The sequence below is a fragment of the Patagioenas fasciata genome, chromosome 1, assembly GCF_037038585.1.
Source record: "Patagioenas fasciata isolate bPatFas1 chromosome 1, bPatFas1.hap1, whole genome shotgun sequence".
NCBI classification, from domain to species: Eukaryota; Metazoa; Chordata; class Aves; order Columbiformes; family Columbidae; genus Patagioenas; species Patagioenas fasciata.
Window position 1 is genome coordinate 75551320 of NC_092520.1, and position 9622 is coordinate 75560941.

A 9622-nucleotide genomic window follows, 5' to 3' on the forward strand; every position below is an offset into this window, starting at 1 on the left:
GGCTTCCAGCACCAACCTGCCTTCCTTGCCCCCAGGAGATCATAGAGTCATAGAATGTCCTGAGTTGGAAGGGACCCACAAGGATCATCAAGTCCCACTCCAGTCCCTGCACATGACAACCCCACAGTTCACACCATGTGTCTGAGGGTGTTGTCCAGTCTTGAACACTGTCAAGCTTGGAGCCGTGACACCTCCCTGGGCAGCCTGTTCCAGTGCTCCACCACCCTCTGCATGAAGAACCTTTTCCTACTGTCCAACCTAAACCTTGGCACATCTTCCTGACATTCCCTCGAGTTCTGTTGTTAGTCACCAGCACCTGCCCCTCCTCCACTTGTGAGGAAGCTGTAGCCACCATGAGGTCTCCCCTCTGCCTCCTCTCCTCCAGGCTGAACAAACCAAGTGACTTTAACCGCTCCTCAAATGGCTTCCCCTCCAAACCCGTCACCAGTTTTGTAGCCCTCCTCTGGACACCCTCCACTGGCTTTATATCCCTTTTATACTGTGGCACCCAAAGTGGGCAGATGCTGGTGGTGAGGTGCTCACCCTCCCAACAGCTGTAGCTCCGTAAGGCTGCCCTGAGCCTGGGTCCATTGGTGCTGCAGAGCACGCAGGCCGGTACACACCTCACCTGATAGTCCTGTCTCCCCCACCCTGGGGCTGACAGACAGTCGGTGTCGAGCCCAAGAGGTGCTCTAGCTGAAAAAATCTAGGACACAGCAGGGGGCTGACAGGCAGGTGGAAGAAGAAACAGATGTGGAGTCGATGTGGTGTGAGGACTGTGTTTGACCTGCAATATAGCTAACATCAAAATCAATCTACCCACTGTAGCTGGTCCTCCACCCCTTCACTACCTCCCCCCTTGGACACCTACAACAACATATTATTCCTTCCTCTGCCAGGCTTATCCACCTGTCTTTTTGCTGTATCTATTTACCCATCGTCCTTATTCCTCACCTGTATCTCTCTCACTCTGGCATCTTTTTTACTGTATCTTTTTTTCCCCACTGTGCATTACAGTTTCCTTTCTTTATTTCTTCCACCTCCCCTGCCTCCTCATCTTTCAGCTGCCTCTGCTGTCGTTCTCTTCCAACATCATACTGGTCTAGCCTTCCGTGCTGGCTAAATATCTACCCGTCCTTCCATCCTTTCACTGTAGCGTGTATCTGTGTGGCTTATCTATTAATTTTGTATATAGCAAATACTGTCAGCTTTGTTGGCTTGCTTCTCCCTCTTTCTCCTCATCATTATGAGAAAATAATGAGCTGGTTGGTCTTTGTTACTGGCCAGGGGGAGGACTGGAGAGAAAGGAAGGGCATGTGGGAGTAGCAAGCCAGGTGCCCTGTACCATTTGCCTGGCAAGTTCTCACCTCTTTTTTCCTTGCCCATTGTGGCCTCATTTATCTAAGGATGCAGCTTCTTTTACTGTATATTATTAAAAAGCCTAAGAAAGTAATCATTCTGCAGAAGAGGAGGCATAAGAAACCATTAGGAAGACAAGGGCTCTCTGCTAATCATTACCTGAGATTTGCCCAGGGCTGGCAGCTAGCAAACAGGTTTATGATTGTCTCCCATGGCCCATAGTGTCTCACATGGGAATTTTTCAAGTGCCTCCCTGGTTCTAGACATTCAGAGGAAAATAAAACATTAAGCTAAGGGTTGAAGTAGGACCTTAAAAGAAAAAAAAGAGTCGAAGAGTTCTGAGTTGGTGAGAGAGCCCCCGCTTCCTCTTCCAGCCTCGTGGTCCCACTGCATCAATCACTGGTTTATTACTGCTGCCATCTGCTCACACTTCTTGTGGCCTCAGACCCTCTTCTGCAGGTCAGTACTGCTGCCTCCTCCTGCCCACTCAGATGTTGTCCCTGATCCCACATCCTTTTCCTTCAGCCTGTTATGGCTTCGCTGCCTTCCCAATGCCCTTCCTAACTATGTTCCCAAAGCGATGTCTATCACAGCAGTCACCAAAAACCCACTTCAAGCTCACCTGTGCCATGTGTGCTCTGACAGTCTCCTTTCACCCTCTGCAAGTGCTAGTGAGCACCTGCCAAGGGGAAAAGTGAACAACATTCCTCGACACTCAGCAGTAGCTCAGCAGTTAACTTAGAGTTGACCAGGCAAAAACTTAAGATGTTAAGCAAAATATTTTTTATTCCCTCCCCTTAAAATTGGCCTGAAATATCATGACAAGCATTATTTATCTTATTAAGTACACTACATTAACCTTGCAAATATGCTAATGCACAAAAGGCGCTGCCTTAGCAGCTTTTTAGAATAGGAAATTAACCATGTTCATCAGAAAGCTTTTAATTATTATTATTTCTTAAATGCTGGCGTAATGCAACAGTGCTCCGCCTGCCAGAGGCACCAGAGGAGAAGAATGAGGGACATATGCCACCTTCCTCACAGCTGCCCCTGAAAAAGCAGCGTGGATATTCCTACCTGAGCTATGCATTAAGGAGCTGCTCTGCCCTGCAGGTGCACCGCTGGCACAGGGGAGGGGACAGCTGGAAGATCAGGCAGATAGGGAAGGGAAGACTGAATCCCTTCACTTGGGAGGACTGCAGATAGCAGCAGGAAGGGGTCGCATTCTTTGCCCACGGTGAGCTTCCACAAGCTCCCTCCACATGTGGTGCAAGCCCTGATCTAGGAGAGTACAGACAACCTGATGACTGTCTCACTTGCCGCTGGCTTCCAAAAACAACATGCTTGGCTCGAGCAAGGTATCTAGGGTACCTGTGCAGTCAGTGGAGAGGGAGAAGTACCTCAGGGGGACACTCATCCTAGTCTCAGGCCAGTACAATGGCTCTGATCTGCCAGTGCCACAGGCTGAGAGCCCAGCTTGGACAACAGAGCCCTGGCAATGCCAGCATGTTTGAAACAGCCCCTGTGTGATGGTCAGGGTGACAGCACTTCTGTACCTTCAGCTGCTGGCAGAGGTTTGAGCTGGTGCCATCACAATATCCTGTCCCAAAGACATGGCCACACTACATGCTGAGTCTGACACAGGCCAATCACATCTCATCTCTGCCTAATGGCACTAAGCTGTGGGCTCTAACAGTTCATGAGCAGTGTGGCAGAGCGACGGAGAGCATTACCACTGCAGACCCTCCTGTGTCTCAATGAGTGTATGCTGCTGATCCACAGCCCTTTACCAGGGCTTGCCCTCAGCATGGTCCTCCTGTCCCCTTTCCCATGGTGACAGACATACTCTGCTCTCCTGGCTGCCTACACTTCCTCCCTGGTGAGTAGCAACAAGAACAACATCTGCAAGCAAGGCTGGACAAAATCTACTCCCATCAGCAGGAAAACTGTGATTCTCCCAGCTGATCCTGCTCAGAGCCTGATCCAGGGTGACTTGCCCCTTCAGCTGGCTGTGCCTAGACTGCTGCAGAAAGGGCTGTGTTGCTACTTCCTCCAGCCAGCCAGCCCTTTCTGATGGGTTCCCAGTGAGACTTTGGTTCTGTATCCCTTATCGTGCTCTGGCTGCCATTGCTGCCTGTGGATCCTCACAGGACAGCTCAGCTCAGCTGGCACAGGCAGCGCAGTCATAAACATAATTTCTGACATTTCTGTGGGGTTTTTTTGGTTTTGTTTTGTTTGTTTGTTTTGTTGTTTTGGGTTTTTTGTGGTTTTTTGGTTTGGTTTGGTGTTTTGGTGGTGTTACTGTTGCAGGCTGAGGGCAGCTGCTCCCACAGCTGCTGCAGCTTGCTAGTGCACTGCAGCCAGCAACACCCAGGAGATAAGGCCAAGGAGCACAGCTCTGCAGTCACGCCTACTATCTCTCTAAGCTTTTTAAAAGCTTTCACATTGTTGTTTGTGTTGTTTTTTTTTTTTTTTCCTAAGTAAAATCTTAAGAGGGCAGATTTAGCCCAGTATCCAATGTCTTTCTGGAGTGTGTTCTGATAAAGAAAAAAAATCATCCCTCAAGCAGCGTAGAGGTGAGGGAGCTTATCCCATGCCACTGCGTGGGAAGTGTCACAGCAGGATAAGCCAAGGGAAATCAAAAGCTCAGAGATTTACCCAGACACAGAGAAAGAGATGATATTATCCAATATGACATTACATGTTCTTTCAGTAACACAAATCAGCTTCCATCGGTCAAATGCTGCTCTGCTCTGACATGATAGCCTTCCTGAACAGACTGCGCAGTGCTGCAGCAGCTCTGAGCATTTTTTTCGGTTTGTTTGTTTTCCTTTTGTAATTATTTTCTCTGTAGTCATCACTCCAAGCCTGTCTTTTTGCTTGGAGAGGCTGAGGCAGCACTATCTGGGCGCAGACCCACAGATGGCTCTCCAATAGCGTCTTGGACTGGCATATGGCAAATAAGGAGTTGTGTGCCCTTTTCTCAGTCAGCAACAATGTGCTGCTCCCTATAGTGCTTTCTGATGGGTGGTGCTTGGACAGCACAGCTCTGCTGGCCTTCTCAAAGCCAGCCTCTGCATGCTGCCTCCTCTTGGACTGGATCTGCATTAGAGCGAATATCTGTTCGGCTTTAGCTGGCTTAAACACAGCTTGGACATCTCCTGTGATGGAAAGCTTTAGAGGGCAACTAGTCAGTGACAGCCTGGGACACACTGCTTAGACATCTGCCCAGTCCTGGGGTTTCAAAGGCAAAAAATCAAATCAGAAATCAGGAACAACCCCGAATGAGCTACAGAAGTCTGAATCCACCCCATGTTCATTTTTTATCTGCTGTCCTTTGCATACCTGGCCCTTCCTCATGGCCCTTGGACACTTCTGTCAGCAACCTTGCTGCTCCCCAGCCATGGTTAGCACTCCTGTGCTTCTGACAGGGAGCCCCAAAGTGAGCCCCTGCACCCAGACACATGTGTGCACACACTCCTGGAGCTACATGAATGACACCCTTGAGGCAACCATTTCCTCAGTCCCCAGTCACATCTGTGTCACACATACTGGGTTTATTTTTGTCTGAATGGTACTTGGTTGCACTCAGCTGCCCATGGCCTTGGAGAGGAGCAGTTGCACCACCAGCACAGAGAGATGGATCTGTGGGAGGTGTAGGAAGAACAGGAGAGATTTGTATGGGGAGTGTGCAGAGACAGCCTAAAGATGGAGGCACACATGTAAGATAAGTTTCTTGATCCCTAAGAAAGCACAAAAGGTGATGGTAAGGCCATCTTTGCTCATGACAAATTGCATCTTTTTGTCCTCTTGAAAACCTTGCTGTCATGGGAGAGAGAGCGAGGGGTGCTGAAGCAGAGCTGCTGGCATGTCCCTTTTATGGACAGGACAGCATAGGTCACTCCAGGGAGCAGGCCTGATCTCTGGCCTATCAAGTAATGAGTCACAAATCACAGCCATATGTTTCTCAGTATGCTCAGGTGATGCTACATAATGGAGCATCAGGCAAACGTGGAAGAGGTTTCAGGAGAGATAGAGCGAGAAGGAGGGGGAACCATCAGGGGGAGGGGAGGAAGAAGGAGGTTGTGGTTGCAGAAAATGGTAATTTGCTGACAAGAATGCAGCAATTTATTTGAGCTACTAGGATTGACCATTCCCTTTCATCTCTGACTTATCTCCTCCTTTCTAGTACAAGCTGCACAGCACAGGGCCTGCCTCTCTCTTCCTCTGTTTCAGTGCATAGTGCTGACTTGGGAGGCTAGAACAGGCCACTGTTATCAGCAGGGCCTTCATCCCATCTCCCTTTTCCCCTGACAAGCACAGCAGCATCCCAGCTTTCCAGTGGAGAGAGCACAATGCAAACCCTATATCTGTAGTCAAGCTTTCAGCAGGAGGCATTAGGTAAAGAGGTCTCTCTTTTTTATCTTGAGGCTCTGTAGCAAGAGTTTTCTTTCATCCCAGTCTGCTGATGGTAAATGTGTGTTTTTCCTTCCTATTTACTGACATCAGATTTTGTGGTGGTGTTTTGATTTTTCTACAACTCAGTTAAAAGGAAGGTCTGAAAACTTTTTAAAGTAGACCTGAGCACTCAGGGTGGAGGGAGTGGCAAAGGACTACGACAGGAGTTGGATAGCAATATTGGAAAAGGGAGGGGGAAAAAATAATGGAATTTTGATAAATAAAATATTGTACAATTCATTTTTTATGCAGGAGCATTGAGTGCACTGGCCTGCTCTTTCCTGATGGTATAGCATGTCAGCTGGCACGGCTCCCCAGGGGGATTCCTGCTGTGTGTGCAGTACCTACCACTTTTCTGCAAGCAGGAGCCATTTGGCTTAGGAAGGGTAAATGGAAGAACATGAGCAGAGAAAAACAAGTGGGAGGAAAAAAAAAACACCTACAAACCTTAGGAATCCTTTAGCCAATACACCATCCAGACTGCCTCCACATTCAGCCTTGGCAAGGGGATTCCCAGAAGAAGACAACTCCATGGTAGCAAGCAGGCAAGAGATGGAGCAAGACTGGGGTGAAACACCAGCCTGTTGGAGAAGGAGGGGCCCCAGTGGGAATGACCTGTAGGCTGGCCATGGCTGCTACCTCCCCATGCAGCAGAAGTAGAAAGGCCAGAATGCTTGGGAAACTGCTACTGCTGCCTGTGTGGATGTCTTTCCATCTCCTAAGCACTTTCCTTGCAGCCCAGGGGAAATAATTTCTACTCTATTGTTGGATGATTGGACACTTATCTAGCTGTTTCTCTCCACTGTAGACACAGAAACTGTTTTTCACTTTAGCTTCCTTTCCCCTACGCATTTCTGTGCAGCCTATTGCTGAATGGCCTAGGTACACACTGGTGGTCTTGCTCTCACACTCCCTCTTCACCTTGTTGGCCGTGACCCTAGGCCAGAGAGACACACCTAACAGCACAGCCAAGAATTACCCTCCTTAAAATACTGAGGACTATCATAGTCCTTCCAGACAGAGGCGGCGGTCAGGTGAAACACAGGCTGACTCCACCTTGCCATTCAGTGCATGGCAGCACCATGCTGAAGAGCATCAGACTCTGCTCTGGGCTGTGGTGCAGTTTCCTTGGTTGACATTGGAACAGGCTGCCCAGGGAAGCGGTGGAGTCACCATCCCTGGAGGTGTTCAAAAGGTATTTAGACGAGGTTCTTAGGGACAAGGTTTAGTGCTAGAGTTAGTTAGTTAGAGTTAGAGTTGGACTTGATGATCCTGAGGGTCTCTTCCAACCAAAATGATTCTGTGACTCTGTTTCTTCAATCCCACCAGCTGGTTTGGTGGCAGGGAGAAGGTTTTGAACAGCTCAGCTCACACAGGAGGGAATCTTCTCAAGATCAGCCCACTCTTTGAGTCTCTGCTATATTCAGGTCAGAAGGTCAAAAAGGGCAGCATACCTTGGGCTAGAAAATGATTCCTTCTTTTGGAGCCTGAAAGGAAAAGGAGATGCTCTGGAAATCCTGAGCCCCAGTACTTGAACTCTTTTTAGAAAATGTATTCAGACTGACTAGCTTCCTCTGGATTTCCATCTACGTCCCAAGAAAGAGATAGTATGGTACCACTAATTTTCCGTACTGCTGAAATCTTAAAAAAACTCCAAAAGGTAAATTTTCATTCAGTCTGCACTTTTTTTTTTAATTGCATATCAGCACTGCCAAAAATCAGCAGTCAATACAGGACTTGGGTGATAACAAATTTAATGTTAATTATATGGTTATTGTTACTTATTTTTAAATAAGCTCTTCACATACAATCAAGTAATAAAGCAAAACTGAGGCTCTCTGCAAAGCATACTGTTCTGAAGGAAGCCCACAAGAAGATAGAAATATCTCCAGAAAGGGCTCCAGACACTGGGGTGAGGTTCCTAATAGTGATGCCCAGGTCTTCTGGCATTGCAGCCACAGTAGCTAATCTAGTAGCCTGGCGCTAGACAGAACACCCTGACTCTGTCCATCCATAACATCCCATTCCCAGCCTCAAACCACTAAGGAGACGCAAAGCAGCTATCCAGAGAAATATCTCTTTCCCTCCCCCAAAAAAATCCTTTGCTCATGGCAGAATTTCCAGTGCTCTGTATGTTAAATTGTTATGCTGCAATATTTCACACCTCAGCAGGAGGAGAAGGAAAGGGAAATTCTTTCCCATTAGGAAAGGGAAAGAATTCCTGCTCCACCTTTTCTACGAGCCTTGCAAAAGCCTAAGATAAAACACATCAAAAAGCTCTGATGATTTTATATGCAGAAGGATGACATTATTTTAGAGGACCCTCCCTGCCCTGTAAAGCTGGACTTCAGATTAGTAAGGCGCCTGGATTTGTTGCTGAAGGCGTGCAGACAATGAGGCTGGTACAGTGAGCTAAAATGTCCAAAAACATTTCTAAAATGCTTCATAATGCCAGACGCAATCATATCTTTAATAGTAACACAGGACAGCATAAAGGGTTTACCGACACAAATTGCAATATGTTGCCTTATTCCTGCATGACAGGGTTGCTATATGGAGCTTGTTCCCAACAACAAAGCTGATAAAGCCAGATGCCATCCCTGCCAGCGCACACTGTATATCTGGGGCAACTTAGGGACCTGCTGATTGAAAGAAATCCTCCTCCTACTAAACACAGAGTGGCAGCAGAAATGCTTCACGGCAGTTTTTTTTCAGTCTTAACGCCTATAACAGCTTCTGCAATCTCTGTAAGGGAAGCGGGCGAAAAGGACCAGGAGATTGATTGTTGCTCACCCTCTTGCCGTACTACGAAAGGAACCGCGCAGTGAGGGATGCGTAGGAAGCCTCGGGGAAGGGAGATAAGGGAACAGAGGGGAGGAACATGGGCTTTAGAGATATACCGCCCCCCCCGCCCCCCAGTCTGCCTATGGGAGTCTGCAAGAAAGTATCTGAATGCTGATCTTTCTTAATACACTTGAGTGTTAGAAAAGTTTGGCTTTCTGTCTGAGCCTCGCAGCATGAATCCACTCCCAGTCAGCAAGCGGTACTCATAGCCAAGCTCCTTTTTCTGTATTGAAACTGGCCACCAGCAAGAAGGACACAGGTCAACAGGGACAGCACAGCAATGCCTGCTCGGGGGTGCAGGCACCAGTTAATGTTGATGATGGGGAAGGATCAGGAAACCCTCTCAGCCCTGGTCAGTTCAAACGTGTCCAGGTGAAGGACCTGAACCAACAGGTCTCATTTGTGCAATACTTCTGGAGAAGGATTTTGGTGGAGTTCAATTGCAGGTGCAGTCTGTAAGGCTGGTTGTCAGGAGCAAAAATGCTGCTTGGGGAAGAAGACACAACATCAGTCCTAAACTTTCCTTACATAGGGCTTTTTCCACCATATTTTTTAAAGCATCTATTTGGTATTTACCTCAAAACCAGAGCCTTCATGCTCTGCAAACACAGGCCCACAAAATGAATCGAAGCAGTTCTGGAACAAGACATCTGGAATATGATGACAAGGGGAGGGGGAAAAAAAATTAAAGAAAAAAACAGCCAGCCCAGCAAATGGCATTTAAGTCTCTCTCTTCTTCTCTCATTCCCTTGTTCAGTCATTTCTGTCCTGCTTTGAGTGTGCTGTTTTTATCTTCCTCGCTCTGATATAAAAGCCTAGCTCCCCTAGCGAGTGTGCAGATGATGATTTGGCATTGTCCAGGACCATTATGCTGTCAGCTCTCAAAGAAAAAAAGGCTTGTAAAAATCCTGTAGTCAGACAAAGGCAGAGCGTGCGGCTCAGGACAGTTTGTACTGCCGCC

At 47.8% G+C, this 9622-nt stretch overlaps 1 protein-coding gene across 7 annotated transcripts in view; it reads right to left on the reverse strand.

Moving 5' to 3' along the window:
* The window catches only part of LSAMP (limbic system associated membrane protein), a 1027179-nt gene that overhangs the window by 62586 nt on the left and 954971 nt on the right, over positions 1-9622 (reverse strand). The window lies entirely within an intron of this gene.